The following is a 15,341-nucleotide window of genomic DNA, read 5'->3' as shown; positions in this document are numbered from 1 at the left end:
GCATGCATGGGACATTGTGAGGAGGGGGCAGCATGCATGGGACATTGTGAGGAGGGGGCAGCATGCATGGGACATTGTGAGGAGGGGGCAGCGTGCATGGGACATTGTGAGGAGGGGGCAGCGTGCATGGGACATTGTGAGGAGGGGGCAGCATGCATGGGACATTGTGAGGAGGGGGCAGCATGCATGGGACATTGTGAGGAGGGGGCAGCATGCATGGGACATTGTGAGGAGGGGGCAGCATGCATGGGACATTGTGAGGAGGGGGCAGCATGCATGGGACATTGTGAGGAGGGGGCAGCATGCATGGCACATTGTCCTCACATCATGCTGCTCCCTCCTCACAATGTACAGATCATATTTCATAATCGAGGAAGGTGTGGTGGATATACAGTAGTTTATAAGGGAGGGCAGTGTGGTGTTTATTAGGGGCAGTGTCACAGTCACAGTATATAAGTGGGGACGGTGTGGTGGGAATATTTTATACTCATGCTATGTTTTGATGTGCCTGTGGTGATTCCCATTGGGGAGGGGGGGAGGGGTTAGTGCCCTTCGTTTCTTATTGATACTTTTTAAAGTGTGCTACAGAGTAGATCTGCCTTAAACAGATGTCGTGTGCGAAAACTCAGTTTTACGTTGTCACTAAGGGGCGCGACCACTTAAAGTGCCTAGGGCAGCACGAAGGCAAAATACAGCCCTGGGCATGTTAGTAGTTATTTGGAATTTAGTAGAGCAAAAAGAATATGGTCCGATGAACACGCTTTGAAGAGTGTGACATCATCTGAGTAGATTATAAATAATGGGTTAAAGAAAGATATATTGTAATGAAAGGAGCAATAAACTATCCTCTTGTCCCTTCTTTAGTTAGGCTTACAATTGACATCTTAATTACGTAAAAAAAATTGCAAGCCATTATCTGCCAAAAGGTTGTTAATGATGCGATGGATGTGTGGCTAGAAGAGGTTAAGTATTAGCGCTGGCAGGACATATATTAGAGAGAACTGAGTCTCTATTACTTGGGTTTCTCAAAAGGGTTTCTTTAAAAAAGTTCTAAAATATGCACAATATTTATGTTTTGTTTGCTTTATTGCATACAAGACGAGGCTCTTGCCTAGTCCACATAATGTACCGTATGTCACAATATTTATGTTCCCCTCTATAAATCAATATGCTCCTTTTAATCAGCAGCTGCATGTTTTATGATGATCCGTCAGTATATGGTTGTTTTAAATTGCCCTACCCGTAGTGTCTAGTTAGGCCATAACTAAGGTCTCAGTGCATGTTCTGACAAATGTGAGCAGTATATTCACATGTGAGCAGACACTTTATTTTAATTGATATTGAATAAAACATTTTCTTTTATTTATTATCTTTGGATGTACTAGCGCTCTTTTTTTTCTTGCTATAAGCTGTCTGTGCCTTGACCAATTCTTATAAATCTACAATAAAAAAAAATATTTTACGCACATGTATGAAATAATACATAGTTATAGAATTCACAGTATTAAATTACAAGATGACCTTTTTTGTGTTTATTGTTAACATTTCAGTATTTGTAATTAAACAATATATCTGTATATTACAGATCAACAAAGATTTTGTTAAATTAGTACTGTTGGTTGCACTGGCGGATAAAGGCCGAAAAGGTCCCATGTGCAAGAACAATTTATTGGCCCTTTGCAGTTCAAGAACTCATCAAAATGCACAGTTCTACCTGCTTCGGACTTAGAAATGGCCCAATGTGCGGCTGGACAAGCAGCACCAATGATGTCTTTTGGTTGTTCTTAAAGCATTTTTGTGTGCTCGTTCTGAATTTGCAATCAGAATTTTCCTGTCAGCACCAATTTTCCATAATTTTGTTTTTCTAATAATATTAGCCTACATTGCCTCTTCATAAATTATTTTAGCTTTTTAGGTGGTAGATAGAGATGAGTGGACCTGTGGAAGTTTGGTTCGATGGGCTCGGCTGAACTTTAGATAAAGTTTGGTTTGGGACCCAGATTTGATCTGAACCCAATAAAAGTCACTAATTTGGCAGTTTGGGTCGCCTCCCACATGCAGAAAGCCATAAACAGATTACTTTTGAGGGTGGGTGGGCATTGTTTTGTCATTTTTATTTTTGCTTGGTGCACACTACATCCAATCACACTGCTGTTACCCCCCAGTGGGAGCCGATCAAACACTGCAAGTGGCTCGCACTGGGCTGAGCACCAAGGGTACCTGAGCACATCGATACTCACATGAGTGGTTTGCATATGTAAACCACCCACATGCCAAACCTGAACTTATTTTGTGTTTGGTATGAACACCAAACACCAAACCTTGGGTTTGCTCATCTCTAGTGCTCTGCAGTGATTAGCAAACCCAACTGTAAAGTTAGGAGTCCATACTGGACATCTAGTGTCCATTCATGGACCCCGAACATGGACTTCTCAGGAATTCGTGTTACTGTTCGAGTTTGGCCACCTGGAAAAGAATAAGAAAAAGTTCAAGGAAGAAAAATAGATATTAAAATAGGAGAATTCTACTTACCAAGTCTTTCACATGCCTGTCACACTACTTCAGAGTCTGCTCATTAGATCTCATGCAAATTCACTGCTTCCCCCGCCAACCTACTGTGACAGTGTTGTTGATTGGTTGCAGTCAGTCTGACAGCATGTCAGTGTCTGTGATTAGTTGTGGAGTTTAAAAATAAATAATTTGAAAAAACGTCATAGGGTCCAAAATATATTGATATCAGCGCAAATAAAGAAGATGGCCACAGGCTTCAGCCCCCCTCTGTATGCGTTATCTTGGCTGTATATGAAGATACGAGGGATCTAATGTAGCTTTTCTTAATTATTTAAGTAAATAATAAAAAATGGAAATCGGTCTCCCACAATTTTGATGCTCAGCAAAGATAAAGCTGACAGCTGGGGCTGTATTCTCAGCCTTGGGAGTCCCATGGTTATTTCCCCCCCAGCCTGAAAATTGCAGCCTGCAGTCACCCTATGATTGTTGTATCCATTAGATGCGACAATTCCAGCTCTTTCCAGAGCTCATATGAATGCCCAAATCAGTACAAGTTCATAATTTCCAAACATAATGTTTTCATGTTTCGGGATTTGGGGATAAGTGTTTCCTTATTTTTTGCATTATGAGCTGACATTTTTAATTTCACTATTTTGATGTAGATGTGATGTTTTATTGCCTCTTATTGCATTTTACTGCAATGTTGTGGCTACAAAAAAAAAATGTAATTATGGAGTTTTGATATTTTTAATTGCTACATAGATTAATTTATTTCCTATTTTCATAAATCAGGCATTTCTGAATGTGGAGATACCAAATATGTGTTTGTTGTTTTTTTTTTACATTGTTTTACTTTCAATGGGAGAAAAGTGTGGGGATTTGAAGTTTTGTGTTTTTTTAAAAAAATCATCAGGTACTTAAGGCACCTTCTCCTTAAAAGAGGTGCCTGGCCAACAAGTTCTAAAAGTTGCTATTTCTCAGGTCCTCAGTGCTGCTTCCGCTGTTGTCATAGCATACCTCCCGACTTTTCAAGAAAGGAAAGAGGGACAAAGTATGCGGCGCGCGCAGTGCGCCGCGGCAAATTTTGACCACGCCCCTAGCCACACCCCTAGCCACACCCATTTAGCAGTAAGGGTCATTCAGCAGATGCCCCGGACTGTTCATTCATATTTATAGCAGTCAGAATTTTTTTATATTTCTATGTGTCACTATATGACATGTTGCTTATTTGTGCCTATCAATCCGTGTTCACACGTTGCATAAATTCTGTTTCTTTTTGTTTCTGTCTGCACCAAACTACACAATAACAATCTTCTCTGTTTTTTCCATTTTTGCTGCATTTTCTCCATTATTTAATGTGTTTTTGGTTCACATGTGAATCTGCGTTTTTAAGTGTTTTTATGTACAGAGAAGCTTTTTCCTGCATTTTTTTAAGCTCCACATAGAAACCTCCAGAGAACCCCCCCCCCCCCCCGAAAACCACAGAATTCAGCGGCGTCTTTTCATGGAATCACATCCACTTTACTTGGACAATTAAACACAGCAGAATAAATGTGCAAAGAAACAGCAGAAAAATATGCCGCATTTACACTACATGTGAATATGGACTAATTGTCCAAGCAAAATGGATGAGACGTCCTGAAATCTCCGCTCCTGGTGCGTGGAAAGACGCCGCTGAACTGTGCGGATTTGGTGTTTCTTTCTTTATAAGCTTCAGGATTCACATCAGCAACAAACATGTATCAAATAAGGGGGACAATGTATAAAAAATACCGCAAACACGCAATAATCAGAGAACATTGTTATTGCACTCGTGGCGCGGACACCTGCAGAAAAAATGCAGCATTTACGCTATGTGTGAACACGGCCTCAGTGATCCATTTTTATTACATTTTTTATGGGTTTTAATAAAGAAAAATAATAAATTGCGCCTTTTTTTCCCGCCATTTACCGATCCCCATAAATAATCTGATCGCTGTGTTGTTCAGGTCATTACGATTACAGGGACACCAAATATGTCCATGTTATTTGCTGATTTGTAATGTTTATTATTTTATAAAAAAAGTGCAATAAAATTACATTATTCTATTTTTTAAATTATTTTTAGTAACTTTATTAGAAGAAAAAAAATCCTCTTTTCCTCTCCCTCTAGAATACAGGAGATAGAGACACTGCTCTGTACAATGGAGCTGTGTCCTGTGTAATCTGCTGTGTAAGTGGCTGCATTGTAGGTTCATTTATGTGAAATCCTCCCTCTGACATCATCAATCCTAGTGGCTCAACAGCTAGAGCAGCTAGGAAAGCCAGGAGGTTGCTGGACACAAGTTTTGAACGTTGCTGGTTTGAATCCAAGGTGGTGAAGATAAAAAAAAAAATAAAAAAATTGTATTTGTAATTTTTTCCTCATTTCTTTATAGTAGTTTTATGGGAACAAATGAATCTGACTCTTTCACCAACATTGAGATACAGTATTTATCTATCTATCTATCCCTCTATCTATCTATTTCTATCCCTCTATCTATCTATCTATGATTCTATCTATCTATGATTCTATCTAACTATGATTCTCTCTATCTATGATTCTATCTATCCATCTATCTATCTATGATTCTATCTATGATTCTTTATATGATTCTATCTATCTATGATTCTATCTATGATTCTATCTCTCTATCTATCTATGATTCTATCTATCTATCTATTATCTGTCGTGTATCTATATATCCCTCTATCATCCATCCCTCTATCATCCATCCATCCCACTATCATCCATCCATCCCTCCCTCTATCCCTCCCTCTATCTCTCCATTCATCCCTCCATTCATCCCTCCATTCATCCCTCCATTCATCCCTCTATCATCCATCCATCCATCCCTCCCTCTATCCCTCCATTCATCCCTCTATCATCCATGCATCCATCCCTCCCTCTATCCCTCCATTCATCCATCCATTCATCCCTCTATCATCCATCCCTTCCTCTATCCCTCCATTCATCCCTCTATCTCTCCATTCATCCCTCCATTCATCCCTCCATTCATCCCTCTATCCCTGCATTCATCCCTCTATCATCTATCCATCCATCCCTCTCTCTATCCCTCCCTCTATCCCTCCATTCATCCCTCCATTCATGCCTCTATCATCCATCCATCCCTCCCTCTATCCCTCCCTCTATCCCTCCATTCATCCCTCCATTCATCCCTCTTTCATCCATCCATCCCTCCCTCTATCCCTCCATTCATCCCTCTATCCCTCCATTCATCCCTCCCTCTATCCCTCCATTCATCCCTCCATTCATCCCTCCATCCATCTTTGCAGCTGAATAATCTGCTTCTGGTGTCTGCAGTATAGAGGTCAAGATAACAAAATCTTCCTATTGCTTTCATTACATGCAGTAGCTCAGTGGTTAGAGCTGCTGCCTTTGGAACAATGAACTCACAGTTTCACGAGTTCGAGTCCCGGCCGCCCCGAAAATCCAGAGCCGATGATAATTTAATTTAATTTATTCACTCCACTGAGGGGAGGAGCCGGGACATCAGCTGTGAGCCGCGGGAGTGTGGGACAGCCCTGATAAATTGTGCAAGTCCCGCAGAATCCGGGACGGTTGGGAGGTATGGTCATAGTGTTGTATGCGCTTACTGATTCATATCTGTGCTTGAGTGCATTACAAGACCACTGCCACTGCTGCAAGCACTCATGCGGGCTTCCTACCACAATATCAGCTGCTGCAAGTATCCACATCAGCTTCTGTCACTCCATCCATCCATCTTGGCCAAATCCACAACACCAGTTGTTGCTGGAAGCCCACATACACCTCCTGTGCTTTTTCAGTGTGTTCTACAGCTATACTGTACTGTTGCTGGGAAATTTACATCTTTAGAGTGCACAATCTTGATACAGCTCCCACAATGAGGATAATTATTTTATTGCCTTGTTGAAAAGCCATTGTTTATTCACTTTGAAAACAGCTAGCCTGTTATTGCTCTCTAAACAAGGAGATAATTTTTGCATGACTTATTAAAAAGACATTGATATTTTCAGAAATTTAATAAGGGACAATAGCACATCCACATTGCTTACAGTAAAATGTCAAATCTTCTTTATTAGACTAGCAAACCTGTTAAAGATCCAAAAATCGATATTTGTTTCAGTTATACTTGAATGATAAGTCATTGATTTCAAACATCATACCTGATTTTGCTCCCTAAATAAAGGGATAATTTTTGAACCGCTTGTGAAAAAGCTATGTCTTCAATTATCAAAGAACGTGCTTTTGATGCCACTGAAACAAACATCATATTTGCACCATTCCTTGTGAAAAAGCAAAACCTTCTTCCCTTTGCACCATGAGTGTATAAAAATAGCAAAACAGGAATCTGCCCCACAAAATAGATAATTATAAGATTTTGTTTACAATTTAAGAGATCTAAAATGCTTGTTACTAAAGAATTTTTAATCAGATTTTGGTTACCATCAGTTACCATCTGCAAAGCATGAAATCTGATTTTTACTGTATTTGAGGCATCTGACTGGGGTCTAAAGAGGAACGTTTCTCCTTGTGGATAGTAAGATTCCTGAAATGCCAGTGTAAGGAAACTTACAAGCCAGGTCATGTTTCTCTGGGAAATTAAATATTGAAATTGCTTCTTTAAAGAAGAATAGGATTCAAACTCAAGTGCCACCTATTGGAAATGGAAAGATTAAAAGTCAATACAATATGTGACATTCAGTCATGGCTAGAGATGAGCAAACTTTTCAAAGTTTGGTTTATCGAGTCCAACTGATCAAACACTACATTCGCCAAACTCCAAATCTTTTGAACCCCATTGGAATCAATGGGAGGCCAAACATAAGACAGAGATAACACCGTTAGGGAGTCAAAAAGCATCCAAAACAGCAAAAATACATTTTACAGTTCAGCACCCCTGTTTTTGCATAGCCATTAGCTTCCTAGACTTTTGACATAAGAAATATAGAGGTGGCTGAGATAGGTGTAGGACTGGTGCTCCCATTCCCCTACTAGTATAGAGAAGACACAACTTGGAGACTCATCTTGGAGTCTTGAGATTTAAAAACATTTCAAGGAGAAAGCAGGACAGTGGCATCAATTGATTCACCCCCATTTCTCCATAGTGTCTTTGCACAGCAGGGAGGTATGGTCCATGTAACACACAGGATATGGCCTGGCAATTGTATTTTTAAAAGTGAGCACACAGGTACCCTGGCACAACAGACAATTTGGAGACCTTGTAACAAAGCCTGAACCAACTTTTCCACCTTTACAGCAAGATGACAGACAGGTCTCTTGCTCCCAGAATCCTGGCACTACAAAAAAAGACAATTTGGAGACAGTACTAGGAGTCTCCATGTTTCTAAAAATGAAGGTCAGACAACAGGAAAAGGAGCAACAATTGGCACAGACTAAAAATAGTGGAACGCCGCAACATGGATGCGTGGAACTGACCCTGTAACAAGGTCTGAACCAACATTTTTACCTACACCAAAGACAGCAAGATGGCAGACAGGCAAAGGCCTCTATTTCCCAAGACCCTGGCACTACAGAAAAGACACAACTTGGAGAGCAATTTTGGAGTCTTGAGATTTAAAAAAGTTTCTGGCAGACAGCAGGACAATGGCAACAATTGTATCCCTCATTTCCCAATAGTGTCTTTGCACAGCAGAGAGGTATTGTCCACACAACACACAGGATGTGGCCTCAGTGTCTCACACTCACATGGGTCAAAAACACCATGAATGGTAACTTCTGCAACAGCTGATAGGCTCTCATTCACCCCGACTGTAGCGAGCAAACAATTGGAGGTTTCACAGTTGGAGACTTGTGTGAGAATAGATTCGATGGTGACATAGGGGGAGGAAGAAGCAGCAGACAGGGTTTATTTTTGTGGCCGGTGGTTGGGTAGGAGTGTTAAGGCTGCTTTACATGCAGCGACATTGCTAGCGATGTTGCTAGCGATTGCATCCGCCCCCCGTCGTGTGTGCGTCACGGGCAAATCACTGCCCGTGATGGACAATATCGGTACTGCGTGTCACACGCACATACCTTAGTAATGACGTCGCTGTGGCTTGCAAACCTCTTTTCTAAGGGGGAGGTTCGTGCGGTGTCACAGCGACGTCACACAGTGGACCAGCAATAGAAGCGGAGGGGCTGAGAGCAGCCGCATTATCGACACTCCCACCTCGTTGCCGGAGGATGCAGGAATGCTGTTGTTCGTCATTCCTGGGGTGTCACACGTAGCGATGTGTGCTGCCTCAGTAACGATGAATAACCTGCATCCCAGATGAACAACGACATTTGGAAAATGAACGACGTGACAACGATCAATGATTTTTGAGGTAAGGGAGATCGTTAGCGGTCGTTCGTAAGTGTCACATGCAACGATGTTGCTAACGATGCCGGATGTGCGTCACGATTTCCGCGACTCCAGCGATATCTCGTTAGCGATGTCGATGCGTGTAACGGGGCTTTTAGTCCGCATTTTAGCGCCGCAAGATTCCCACAGTAATGTTTGTTGGTTGCACATGTGCCATTTCATGCATGTAGTAGTCAAATTATTTGAAGTTTTGCCTCTACTGAGTTGTTGTTTAAAACATTGGCAGATAATGGAAGTTGGGTCATCCTTTGCAGTCTCAAAAAAGGCCCAGGCTAGGCAATGCTTACTGCAAACAGCAGACCCGCAAACGCTGCTGGTCACAGCCAGAGTTGAGGCTGAGGATGAAATGCTTCTCATGGTTGCATCACTAGGTGTTTGTGCAGGAATCACCAATGTAATATCCTCGTCTTCCTTGGCTTCCTCCTCCTCCTCATCTGCTGAGCTACTCAAATGCGTGCCTCTAGGTTCACACCAAGTTAGATCTAGAACTTCATCATGATGCTCTATGTTGTCCTACTCCTCCTATCCTGACTTGACATTGCAGTACAATATACGTGTGCACAAGGTATCTGAGTCTCATCATCATCACCTCCAGCCCGGGGGTTAACGTAAGTTGATGAGGGTCCAGATCCTGCTCGGACCCCACTTTGTCTGGACCAGGATCCAACTGACAAAGATTTTCGGCATTGGTGCAGATGGTTTCCTCCTATTGAGTCTGGAAATCTTTGGAGCAGATTTTTGATACCCGTGGGATAGAATATGTGAACAGCTCTGCAGACTCGCCCATGCATGGTTTCCCCCAGTCAGTTTGCTGGTCAGAGATTTGTGACGCAGGATGAAACAAGTTTAATTGGGGTGCCTCTGAGTAATGAGCTGTGACGGATGTTGAGATGCAGGAAAAGGTGGAGAGGCCACTTGATGCAGAACTTGCCATCCATTCTAGGACATGCGTCTAACAAAGAAATCTTGTGGAATTGGCTATACAGTAACAGAAGTTGTACTCATTTCTCTTGTGATAGGATGAAGCGGTGCCAATGAAAAGTGCCAAGACATTGTTACCTAGTTCACTATCAAAGTTACAGAAAGCACTATTAACCAACAATACTTAGGGGTGCTTCACACACAGCGAGCTCGCTGCCGAGATCGCTGCTGAGTCACGCTTTTTGTGACGCAGCAGTGACCTCATTAGCGATCTCGCTGTGTGTGACACTGAGCAGCGATCTGGCCCCTGCTGCGAGATCGCTGCTCGTTACACACAGCCCTGGTTCGTTTTCTTCAAAGGCGCTCTCCCACTGTGACACACAGATCGCTGTGTGTGACAGCGAGAGAGCGACAAATGAAGTGAGCAGGGAGCAGGAGCCGGCGTCTGGCAGCTGCGGTAAGCTGTATCCAAGATAGACATCGGGTAACCAAGGTGGTTACCCGATATTTACCTTAGTTACCAGCCTCCGCCGCTCTCACGCTGCCTGTGCTGCCGGCTCCGGCTCTCTGCACATGTAGCTGCTGTACACATCGGGTTAATTAACCCGATGTGTACTGTAGCTAGGAGAGCAAGGAGCCAGTGCTCAGTGTGCGCGGCTCCCTGCTCCCTGCACACACAGCTAAGCGGTGTGCGCTGGTAACTAATGTAAACATCGGGTAACCATACCCGATGTTTACCTTAGTTACCAGTGTCCGCAGCTTCCAGACGCCGGCTCCGTGCAAGCGCAGCGTCGCTTGCACGTCGCTGCTGGCTGGGGGCTGGTCACTGATCGCTGGTGAGATCTGCCTGTTTGACAGCTCACCAGCGACCATGTAGCGATGCAGCAGCAATCCTGACCAGGTCAGATCACTGGTCGGATCGCTGCTGCATCGCTAAAGTGTGAAGGTACCCTTAGAAACGTGGTTGACTGCGTAATTTTGAGTAGGCAATGAAAAGTGGCAAAACATTTTTAGCTAGTTCACTAGCAAATTTACAGAAGGCACTACTAACTAACGATACCTTGAAGCAATTTTTGTGAGGTTGGCACACATTTTTAAACCATCGTATGCACCAGCAAAACCGAGTAGACGTCTGACACATAGTGAACAACTGGAGAGGATGGTGCAGGAGAATCTAGAGTTCAATATTGATGCCATAAGGGGGGATTAGATCATTTCGCATTTTGGGCTTCAAACATGGAAGAGTGCCCTGAGCTTGCTACTCACGCTTTGGAAGTTTTGGCCTGCCCGGCAGCCTGTGCTCTCTCAGAATTTGTCTTCAGCACTGCTGGCGGTGTATAGATGGATAAGCACATCTGGCTGTTCTGTGAAAGTGTAGACTGCCTAACTTTAAAAAAAGATGAAGAACTCAGGAATATTCAATTACTTTGACATCCCAGTCTTAGGCTGTGCAGATTAGGTGATGGTGTAGTGCCAGTGGACTGGGAGCACCATCCCTATGCCTGTTTGTCATCTTCCTGTCTCAGGTGAAGGTAGAAATGCTGGTTCAGGCCTTGTTACAGGGCCAGATGTAGAAACTTGGCATTCAAAATACTGTAAATGTGTATAGTGGGCTTTTATTGAGAAAAACTTGTAGGACCAGTACCAGCACAAGCACAGACGTTTCAGGCAAAGACCTTCAGCAGTGTACATGCAGGGTGTCCTTTGAAGGTATAGCAATTCAGCTGAATTGGGGCTTATTTTTTGTGAGGTGAGATGACATTTTCAGCGATACCATATTTCTTTACATGTGTCTTTTTGATCACATTTAATTCCACTTGTTTTTCAGCACTTTGATGAAAAAGTCTTATTTTTGCCACTTTTATATCTATTTTTTTATGGTGTTCACTGAAGGGGTTAATTAGTGTGACAGTTTTATAGATCAGGTTGTTTCGGACGTGGTGTTACTAAATATGTGTACCCTTTTCATTTAGTTTTGCTATTGCATAAATATTTGTATTTTTAGGGGTAATTTTTTTCGTGTTCTTTATGTTGTGTTATTTTTAATATTTTTACTATTTTTTTAACTTTTTTTTAACTTTTTTACATAGTTCCTTTATCTGACTTTATATTTTATAGGTATGTGCGCTGGTGTAATTGTTAAAGAGAAGCTTCGCTAACTGTTACAGGGGAGTTCCAAATATTAAAGGGGTAGTTCACCCATATTCATTATTGGCCACAACGTTATTATGTTGAGAAACAAGGTTGCTCTCAAATAACTTGTGTTGCCAATAGTGCCTGTGAGTGGCGCTATTGTGGACCACTCTTCACCATTGCTTGACCTCCCCAGGTTCCGTGACCTCAGGGATCCGGTGGTGTCACATCAACGTCCTCCTCACCTTACATCACCGTGGCCGGCCCTAGTCTCCGTGAGTCACTGGGCTGTGGATGGAGTTTCCCCGCTACGTCACAGTGCAGCACCTCCTTGCTCCCACCTCCTTCACTGCAGAGCGCACAAGCTGAATGGATGCTGGGCTGTGATGAGCAGGGAAACTCTGCCCACAGCCCTTTAACTCACAGAGACTGGGGTCCGTCACACTGTTGTCAGGTGAGCAGGAAGTTGACATGACATCACCGGATCCCCGATGTCATGGAGTCCGGTTGTCAGGCAAACGGGAAGCGTGGACCACAATAGCACCGCTCACAGGCACTATTGGCAACGCAAGGTATTTGAGAGAAACCTTGTTTCTCAACATAATAATGTTGTGGCCAATAATAAATATGGGTGAACCACTTGAATTATTAATGTCTGCTTTGGCTACTAATAATTAATATCTAATAAGAAATGACACCTTAACTTTTTTTACTTTTACTATATACAGTGCTGGACAAAAGTATTGGCACCCCTGCAATTCTGTCAGATAATACTCAGTTTCTTCTTGAAAATGATTGCAATCACATTCTTTGGTATTATTATCTTCATTTATTTTGCTTGCAATGAAAAAACACAAAAAGAATGAAACAAAAATCAAATCATTGATCATTTCACACAAAATTCCAAAAATGGGCCAGACAAAAGTATTGGCTTTACCTAATACTTGGTTGCACAACCTTTAGCCAAAATAACTGCGAACAACCGCTTCCAGTAACCATCAATGAGTTTCTTACAATGCTCTGCAGGAATTTTAGACCATTCTTCTTTGGCAAACTGCTCCAGGTCCCTGAGATTTGAAGGGTGCTTTCTCCAAACTGCCATTTTGAGATCTCTCCACAGGTGTTCTATGGGGTTCAGGTCTGGACTCATTGCTGGCCATTTTAGTAGTCTCCAGTGCTTTCTCTCAAACCATTTTCTAGTGCTTTTTGAAGTGTGTTTTGGGTCATTGTCCTGCTGGAAGACCCATGACCTCTGAGGGAGAACCAGCTTTCTCACACTGGGACCTACATTATGTTGCAAAATTTGTTGGTAGTCTTCAGACTTCATAATGCCATGCACACGGTCAAGCAGTCCAGTGCCAGAGGCAGCAAAGCAACCCCAAAACATCAGGGAACCTCCGCCATGTTTGACTGTAGGGACCATGTTCTTTTCTTTGAATGCCACCTTTTTTTCCCTGTAAACTCTATGTTGATGGCTTTTCCCAAAAAGCTCTACTTTTGTCTCATCTGACCAGAGAACATTTTTCCAAAATGTTTTAGGCTTTCTCAGGTAAGTTTTGGCAAACTCCAGCCTGGCTTTTTTATGTCTCGGGGTAAGAAGTGGGGTCTTCCTGGGCATCCTACCATACAGTCCCTTTTTATTCAGACGCCGACGGATAGTACGGGTTGACAGTGTTGTACCCGAGGATTGCAGGGCAGCTTGAACTTGTTTGGATGTTAGTCGAGGTTCTTTATCCACCATCCGCACAATCTTGCGTTGAAATCTCTCGTCAATTTTTCTTTTCCTTCTATATCTATGGGGGGTTAGCCACAGTGCCATGGGCTTTAAAATTCTTGATGACACTGCGGACCGTAGACACAGGAACTTTTAGGTCTTTGGAGATGGACTTGTAGCCTTGAGATTGCTCATGCTTCCTCACAATTTGGATTCTCAAGTCCTCAGACAGTTCTTTGGTCTTCTTTCTTTTTTCCATGCTTAATGTGGTACACACAAAGACACGGGACAGAGGTTGAGTTAACTGTAATCCATGTCAACTGGCTGCAAGTGTGATTTAGTTATTGCCAACACCTGTTAGGTGCCACAGGTAAGTTACAGGTGCTGTTAATTACACAAATTAGAGAAGCATCACATGATTTTTCAAACAGTGCCAATACTTTTGTCCACCCCCTTTTTTATGTTTGGTGTGGAATTATATCCAATTTGGCTCTTTGACATATTATTTTTTTCATTGAAGACAAATTAAATGAAGATAATAATACCAAAGAATTTGTGATTGCAATCATTTTCAAGGAGAAACGGAGTATTATCTGACAGAATTGCAGGGGTGCCAATACTTTTGGCCAGCACTGTATGGTAAGTTCTATAGTTTACGTATGTAAGAATGGCGACTAAATGAGATGAACCCATGAACAAATAAAGAAAATCTTCATGACTCAGATTCGATTCAGTGGCTTTCTGTGCTGTGGTCCATTTTTAATTTTGCAAGGAACACTTGTATCACGATAATCGCACCATTTAAACTGACTGCTGTTTACCAACAAACAAGCAAAATGCGCAATCGTTGGATGAAATGATCTTTTGGTTTATCCCCCAATATTATTTTTCTCAGCTGTATATCTTCCTATGCAAACACTGGTTTAGTTCATCTTGGCTAACCAGATGTCATTATGTATGGCTCGTATTTCAGATGGTCTCTCCTCATCTTCCTATGTAGACAGACGTTGTGCTGCTGAAAAAAAACATGGTAAATTAAATTCATTGAATAATCTATTACTGATCGTTCAGTGCTCATTTGAAGCGCAATCGGTCTCTCTAAACAGACTAGTTAACAACTGCCGAAATGAAAATATTCTAGTCGATTGTCCATGGATCAACCCTTTAAATGACCAAGTTCATTTTACATCACTAGAACTTGAAAAAATAATAATTTTGAGGTAAAACGATTTTTAATAAGAGGCAGGGAAATGTTTTACCTCACAAAAAGAATCAGCTGTGATCCCATGATGTACTATCTGTATACTCTTTTTTGCATCCCCCCTACCCAGGAGCTGTGGTATGATCAGATCATGTTCCTGTATGTTCAGACACAGCCATTACACAGTACATAGCAGGGACACATACAGTCAGGGCCAGAAATATTTGGACAGTGACACAAGTTTTGTTATTTTAGCCGTTTACAAAAACATGTTCAGAAATACAATTATATATATAATATGGGCTGAAAGTGCACACTCCCAGCTGCAATATGAGAGTTTTCACATCCAAATCGGAGAAAGGGTTTAGGAATCATAGCTCTGTAATGCATAGCCTCCTCTTTTTCAAGGGACCAAAAGTAATTGGACAAGGGACTCTAAGGGCTGCAATTAACTCTGAAGGCGTCTCCCTCA

The sequence above is a fragment of the Anomaloglossus baeobatrachus genome, chromosome 3 (genome assembly GCF_048569485.1).
Source record: "Anomaloglossus baeobatrachus isolate aAnoBae1 chromosome 3, aAnoBae1.hap1, whole genome shotgun sequence".
NCBI classification, from domain to species: domain Eukaryota; kingdom Metazoa; phylum Chordata; class Amphibia; order Anura; family Aromobatidae; genus Anomaloglossus; species Anomaloglossus baeobatrachus.
Note: the sequence above shows the minus strand (reverse complement) of the source record.